Source organism: Puma concolor, chromosome D3, assembly GCF_028749965.1.
Source record: "Puma concolor isolate L17-30 chromosome D3, mPumCon1.1.hap2, whole genome shotgun sequence".
NCBI lineage: Eukaryota > Metazoa > Chordata > Mammalia > Carnivora > Felidae > Puma > Puma concolor.
In genome coordinates this window covers 15,675,044-15,683,060 of record NC_141678.1, presented here as the reverse complement: position 1 = coordinate 15,683,060, position 8,017 = coordinate 15,675,044, and the positions used below count along the sequence as shown (strand labels likewise).

General features: G+C 46.5%; 1 long non-coding RNA gene across 1 annotated transcript; it reads right to left on the bottom strand.

Annotated features, from left to right (window-relative positions):
- Nucleotides 1–1,037: 1,037 nt before the first annotated feature.
- Nucleotides 1,038–3,122, bottom strand: LOC147575332 (uncharacterized). The gene is made up of 4 exons (XR_015242702.1): nt 3,052–3,122; nt 1,695–1,763; nt 1,264–1,468; nt 1,038–1,177 (listed from the first exon to the last, which is right to left on the bottom strand). It is a non-coding gene; the product is annotated as an uncharacterized LOC147575332 (long non-coding RNA).
- Between the last annotated feature and the right edge of the window lie 4,895 nt (nt 3,123–8,017).

Below are 8,017 nucleotides of genomic sequence, written 5' to 3'. Positions count from 1 at the left end.
CTGCAAATAGAATTTGGGTTACAAAATCAATTTGGGTTGACTTATCTACAGACTTTCAGTAGTACGCATACTGGGCGAACTTTCCTCCTTCCGTCCCTTTCTTCCTCTCCCTGTCTCACTTCCTTCCTTATATTTAACAAACTTTAGTTGAGCACCAGTTATGGGCCAGATACCGTGCTGGGTGTTAGGTAGTCAGAGATGAATAAGCCTGGGGATGGGGATGGGTGGGCATCCATTGCCATGGCTTTTGAACAGGACTGATCCCTCACCCCCCACACTGGGAAATGTTCGGAGGCATCTTCAGCCATCACAGCTGGAGAGGGCCCGCTACTGACATCTATTGGGTGGAGGCCTGGGTTGCTGCTCAACATCCTATAGTGCATAGGACAGTCCCCCAAATGGAGAATTATGTGACCTAAGATGTCAATGGGGCTGAGGTTGAGAAATTGGATCTACAATGCGGAAGAAAGAATCAGACTCCACCGAGTTCAGTCCTGGCTCTGGCTGTTGCTGGCAGAGAACCTTGAGCAAGTCCCTTGACTTCTTTGAGTCCCACTGACTTTCACCAGTGGGCCCTGGTGAAAGTGAATTCTAAAGATAGCATTTATTCCAAGAGGAATCCAAAGGGATTGTCACACTCTTTTCCTTTCCTGGCCTCATTGCAACCTGTAGCTATACATTTCATGGTTTAATGCCCCTGCCTTCTGGTAGACCATAAACTCTGTGAAGGCGGAGACTGTGTCTTCTGTTGTTCCTTTCTGTATTCCCAGCACCCAGCAATGTCTGGCCCTATGGTATGTGTTCAGTAATGGAGCCAGACTGCCTGAGTCGAAATCCTGGCTTCTCCATTCACGAGCTGTGTGACCTTAGGCAAATTACTGAACCTCTCTGTGCCTTATTTTCCTCCTCTATAAAGTGGGGAGAGTATCTCCCACAAAGGGTTGTGTTAAGGGTTAAATAAACTACTATTAGCCAGTCGAGGGCCTGGCACCTGGTTAGTATTTATGAGCCTTAATGATTATTATCACTACTTTGATATTGTCTCAAATTTAATTAATAATGTTGAGGGATGCCAGCACAGCACATAGGCGTGGGCCCGCCTCTGCCTCCAGGGAGCATTTGTTTCTGTGAATCATTTGGAGAAAGATCCGAGTTTGCAGAAAGGCCCGCAGCTCACCTAAGCAGAAAAGTAGAAACCAGAGTGATTTCTTGCTGGAGATTCACAGAGGCCCCCCGGGTCACCAAACAGCCCTTTTCTCTCACCTGGAAGAAATGAAAATTGATTTGAGGCTTGTCCCATCTGAAAAGGTCTGTCGGTAGCCAGCACCGGTGCATGTTGTCAAGGATGCTTTGGGTTTTTGGCCCAGGGAGGAAGTGATTCACGATGATTCGCTTTTCCAGGGAGTGAGGCAGACCCAGTGGAGACACAGAATGAGGTCCCAGGGGCCCACTGGGCTAGACAGCTTCCCTGAGTAGCAGCAAGAGAGGAAAATTGAAGGGCTGATAGGAGCTGATAAATGAGGAGAGGAGACCCATTGAGAACAAAATCGGGGGACAAAAGCGGGTGGGAATATTGTGCAGAGGAGACAGGATCAGAGAGGGGAGGAGAGACAATGCAACAACAACAATGGCAATAACAATAATTATAGTTGCCACTGACAGAGTGCCTACTATGTGCTAGATATTTTACACACCTTAGCCCAGCCGATGCTCCTGGTGACCCTATGAGGCCACATAGCCCATATGTGTCAGTCCTCATCAATCTGTGGATGATAAAAAAGATCACACTTTCTGTATTCATTCATACATTCATTTATTCATTCCACAAACATTTACTAAGCACCCAGCATATGGCAGGCACTGTTCTAGATACTGGGGACACAGCAGAAAGGGTGTCTGAGAATTCAACTCAGTTGTGACACTATCATGAGGTAGCATCAGATCCCACAGGTTAAACGTTTAGTTCTATGAGACTGCCCCCCCACCCCTTCTTTTGACTCCAGATTGTTCCCCTTACTTCCGACGGACTGGCCCCCTCCTTGGGTTTGAGTGATTTGCTAGAGTGGCTCAGAGAAACATTTTACTTACTAGACCACTGGATTATTATAGATATAATAAGCAGGAATAGCCAGATGGAAGCGATACATACGGCAAGGGATAGAGAGAGGGTGTGGAGTTTGCATGCTCTTTCTGGGCATGCCACGCTCCCTAAATCTCCACATGTTCACCAACCTGGCAGTTTTCTGAAGCCCTTCTTTTGGGTTTTTATAGAGGCCTCACTACATAGGCACGATTGATCAACTCTTTGGCCATTGGCGATTGGCCTATCCTCTCTGGAGGTCACAGGTGGGACTGAAAGTCCAGCCCTTCAATCACACGGTTGGTTCTCCTGGCATTGAGCCCCCATCCTTAGGCAGGGGTCCAAAAGTCACCTTATTAACATAAAAAAGGTACCTGTATCACTCTCATTACTTAGGAAATTCCAAGGGTCTTAGGAGCTCTGTGCCAGAAATGAGGATGAAGACCAAATGTATGTATTTCTTATTATAAAGGCAAAAAGTGAGCCAAGGGCAAATTTTGGAGAAGAGTATAACAGAAAGAGAAGAAAAGCAGGTGCAAAGGCCCTGTGGTGTGTTTGGGGACTAGAAACAAAGCCAGTGTTCAGGAACATAGTGAGTGAGGGGGAGAGTAGTGGTAGATGGGGGCAGAAAAGGCACATGTGTGGGCCTCGTGGCCACTGAAAGGACTCTGGCTTTTATTCTGAATGAAATGTTGATCTGCCGCAGAATCTGCAGCTGAGAAGTCATTCCGTCTGACTTAGGTTTTAACAAATCTGGCTGCTGTGTCGAGAGTAGTCTGTGGGGGGCAAAAGAGGAAGCAGGGGGCTGCTGCAGGATCCAGGTGACAGACAATGGTGGCTCAGACCAGGTGGCCACAGTGGGGCTGATCGCGGGAGCAGTGGTGGGATTCCATACCCATCCTGGGTTGACGTGAGTCCCAGCGGACTCACACAGGATAGAAAGCCCCTGAGCCGTGTTCTCCAGCTCTTACCTGTGCCCAGAAGCCCGAAAGGCAGATTCACTCAACACAGGCTGTTCTCTCCTGTTCTGGCTCCACATGCCCTTAGTCACCAATGCCACCCGGTGTGGTGACACGCCCCCAATGTGCTCATTATGAGAACACCAACATCCACGCCAGGGAGGCACCTCAAAGCTTGTGGTCTTGGGGATGCTAGGACGGCACCGTGTGCCATGCAGAGATGGGGAGAAAGGCCTCTGGGCTTTTCAGCTATTCTGCCTGTGCTCACATAGCACAGACACTTTTATCAATGTTTCCATCAGCTTCTGGCCTCAGGTTCCGGCAGGGACCAGACCCCTGGCCATCTTCTCCCTCCTCCTCCCCAGCTAAGCTCATCCTGCTTCCCTGGGTGCAGCCAAAACAGATTCTGGAGGACAGCAGAGAGAAAAAGAGGGAGGGAGAGAGAGAAGGGAAAGAGAGAGATGCCTGGTGTGTTGGGAGCCAGTTTACAGGTGAATTGACAAGCTCAGAAAGGCTGAGTGATTTGCCCGAGGCCATTTCTTGTGCATTCAAGTCCCCTAGGACTCCCTTTTCCTTTGCAACCTAAAGACCCCAGCCCCACAGTACCCATTCCCCCCCCCCCCCCGCCCCAGGTCCAAAATGGCACAATATGATTTGCTAATAGAATATTCAACATTGAATGTTTGCATTTGCCACCTTGGACGTGCTGTGTCTGTATCTGTAGCCGCCACTCATTAGAGTAAGCCAGCCTTGAGTCACCTGGAAAAGGATCATATGTTCCAAAATAAAGAATTGAAATCCATGCAGTTTGTGGAGGTAGGGTAGGGACAGGCATGTTTTGACAATAAAACAGAATCTTTGACATCCTAGAAAGCTGGGAGAGAGATGTTTGGTCGCTTCTGTCCACTCAGCAGACTGGAGCTGCCTGGAAGTTGGGGGATTCTGATCCATCATCTCAGCAGACTGTAAACTCCCCGAGGTTGGAAATGACTCCTTCAGAAACTTCTTTTCCCTGGGGCGCCTGGGTGGCGCAGTCGGTTAAGCGTCCGACTTCAGCCAGGTCACGATCTCGCGGTCCGTGAGTTCGAGCCCCGCGTCAGGCCCTGGGCTGATGGCTTGGAGCCTGGAGCCTGTTTCCGATTCTGTGTCTCCCTCTCTCTCTGCCCCTCCCCCGTTCATGCTCTGTCTCTCTCTGTCCCAAAAATAAATAAAAAACGTTGAAAAAAAATTAAAAAAAAAAAAAAGAAACTTCTTTTCCCTACAGGACTTTGAAAATAGTTAGAAGCTTTATACAGAGACAGGCGGATTCCTGTTAATACTAACAGCTAATGTTTATTGAGCACTTGCCATATTCCGGGAACCACGCTAAGTGCTTTTGTAATCATTACCTCAGTAAATCCTCAGAAACAAAATGAAAAACAAAGCCCAGATGGTAAGTGCTATTATTATTTTATATTATCGTTACCATTTTATAGAAGATAAAATTGGGGGCTCAGGAAAGTTGAGTAAATAAAGTCCAAAGTCACAGAGGTCTTAGAGGGGGGGGATCTGAACCCAGATTTGTGGCTCTCCCTTCTGTTATTCTGATAGGGTGTTGACCTTGGCTTCAACTGGGTTTGGGTCAGACCTCCAGCCTTCTCTTCTCTGCTGTGTGACCTTCAGCAAGTCACTTACCCTTTCTGAGCTGTATTTCCTTCATCCGTGGAATAAGGACAATAAAACATCCCATCGAGTTGGTGAGAGAAGGAAAAAGAACATATGGAAGGTGCCTGGTGTCATATCTGTCAACAGCGGCCACCTCCAAAATACTAGATCCTTCTCAACACTTAACACGAATGGATTGAGAGAATGAAGATTTCCCCTTCCCGGCATGCAGAGGGTTAACTTACAACCCCAGGCTGTTAACATTTCTCTAATCTTGGTACTAATTATGTACAGAAATCATTTTGTTTCTGCCACGTATAATAAAAACGATTGTACGGAGATGGAATTTATCATGCTATGTGTTATGAGTGGTTTGGTTTTTTTTAAAACACGTGCTACCTCCGTTTCCCCACTTGTCTTCATTTCCCCTCTCCTTTTGCCAGATAATCAAATACAAAAGTTATATCAACCTCCCAACCACCTCAATTAAAATGCTCATCCAAAATTTGAAAACAATTAAAAAACCCATTATCTCAGATTTAACGTTCTCTGATTCCGTGTCTATTTTCTGCCATGGCATAAACCGCAGGTAACATTATCACAGTAGGTGCCTTCTAGAAAGCAATGTCTCATTCTCTGCCGTTCTCGGTCTCGCGGCTGCTCTCCCGGCACAGGCCTTATTAAAACCCACACGCCCTGGTGTACTTTATCATGTCCAAATGCATCAAAATAATTGATTGTTTTAATGAGCCCTCCATCTGTCTTATTTTCTTCTGTCTTTCTCTACTCGGTAGTGGGTTTCAGAGAAAAGAAAGGACAGGCTCCCCTCTTGGGAAGTCATGGACTCAAGATGGGAGGGTCTCAGACTTGCAGCTGCCGGCCAGGGGTTCTGTGGTTCTCTGAGGAAATTAGAAGTGTTTTTCCCAGAGAAGACCTTGCAGGGAAGTATGTTAGGGGTTGTGATGGCTGCAAAGAACACAACAGCCGTCAACTGAGCTCAGAAGAAAGAAGAAGACTCTTCAGTCACTCCAGGTGACTTCCGTTTGGGTCAGCAAACATGTATTGAGTGCCTGCTGTATACCAAGACACCATGCCAGACAGTGGAGATATGGTCTCCAAGATCTGGTAGAATCAATCAAAAAAATTCTTTGGATCAGACACATTTCATATACTACTGGTGGGAATATAAATTTTTGCAAACTTCCTGGAGTGTAAGTTAACAATACCTATCAAAAGATTTAAGAGATATACATGCCTGTTCACCCAGCAATTAGCCTTCTAATCATTTACTATAAGAGGATAATCACTTACGTGTTTGAAGATTTAACTACAAGCTGTGTTCTTTGCAACATTATTTATAAAAGCAAAAGATAAAAAAAACCTTGAAAAAACTAATTGTCACTGACAAGGAATTACATAAATTAATGATGGCGTATCCTTAGAATAAAATCATTTAAAAACATATCTGAGAAGAGTTTGTATCGAATGGCAAGAAGTCTATAACACATTGTTAGGTGAGAGAAACCCAACAGGATAGCAGATAGTATGACCTCAGTTTTATGGGGGGGGGGGGGGGGAATATATATATATATATATATATATATATATATATATAGTGCCACTATGAGAATGAGGGTTATTTTTACATTCTTTCCTGAGCTTTTTCTGTTCTGACTTTTTTTTCCCCCTGTTCTGAAAAGAAAAAGTTATTTCCAAAAGGGATACGTGTGAATTGCAGCCAGAAATGGAATGAGGACATTTGGGAATTGAAGCCACTTTGGGAGCTAGCTGAGTCCTGTTCCAGCATGGCTTCTTTGCTCTGTGTTCTGCTCTCACTGTGCCTTCCGCTTACCCATCGTTCTGCTTCCTGCTCCTGCTCCATCAGAGCCTCCCTAGCGAGAGACCCACCCCACTATTTCAAGGCCAACGTCGGACTATTTCAGTCTCTGGATATACCTTAGTCCACATTTCAAGGAGAGAGGCTGTTGAGTGGCCCCGTTCATCTGCTTTTCAGCAGGCTGTGGCTCTGTATCACCAGCCAGTCTGTATATATGGTCAGGTGGAGTCGGTCTAATCAGGTGTGGTCCAATCAGCAGATCAAGGTTGCCCCGGGTCTTAACCAGGGGAGGGGGGAGAGGCATTTCCCTTTATGAGGCTCTGTGGCTGGGCAGCCATAGTGATAGGCATCTTCTGCACAACGTCCAGTCGAAGAACTTGAATAATTCAGAGCCCACATATCCACATGGGAACCAGATCCTTTGTCTCCGTGCTCTGCTTTGACCAACTAAACTAAACCATTGTTGATCCCGATGATCTCTGGACTGACATCATAGCTCATACAATGTGGTTGGGGTGGGGGTGGCCAGGGGTCTAGGACCTGCGATACAAAGATCTGACCGAGGCTTTATTCAAGCGATAGATGCGGACGAGGCAAACATCGCAATTCGATCGCGATCAGTGGAGTTAGAGCAGTACAGCATTCACGTTAATAATACTAACAGCACCACTTTTGTCCCATGGCATGTAGTTCACGACATGCCAAGCACCGAACTTCACAGGCGTCATCCTCGTGAGTCTTCAAGCAACCTCGCAAGCTCGGTACTCCTGTTAGTTGCATCTCATAGATGAGGAAACTGGAGGTCGGGAAGTTTAAGTAATTTTCCTCAGGTGTAGCTGGATCTGAATTCAAGCCCAAGCCTTTTCTCATTTCAAATCCTGCAGCTGTCACTACCTCTCGATACTACCCAAATAAAGTCTGTTCCAATTCCTTCTTTTGGAATAATTAGCAATAACCGTTGCCACCTCTTGACCCTTCTGGCTTTTTATCCAGAGCAAGATCACGCTCTCTGGCTCTATTTGCCCCAGACCGGACAAGCCACAGAACTGTAATAATTACAGCACTTTTCGTTAACAGATGATGGGAGTCCAACACGAACCGGGACTCAGTAGTTCAACCATTGGGCAGCCTTCTGCTTCTAGTGAGGATGGAGTCACAGGGATGGGACTTAACTTCCTGCCTGGAACAAAAAAACAAACAAAATGGTACAAAATATGCTACAATGATGTTCCAGCTATTGGAGCTCAAGAAACAAAGGACAGTGACCTGTGGGAGGCAGGAAACAAGTGACGTGAGCCCTAGGTGTGCCCCTGGTGTTCTGCCATGACAGGGTTTCCAGGCTGCAGGATGGGAAAGGGGAGCCCGATGGACCAGAATTGAGAAGACAGAGCTGAGAGTCTGGGGAATCTGTAGTGGGGAGAGTTCCTAGCTAAGGTACTGGAGAGACACAGGCCACGCAGAGAACTTCAGAGCTGAGAGAGGGTTACTGATCAGCCC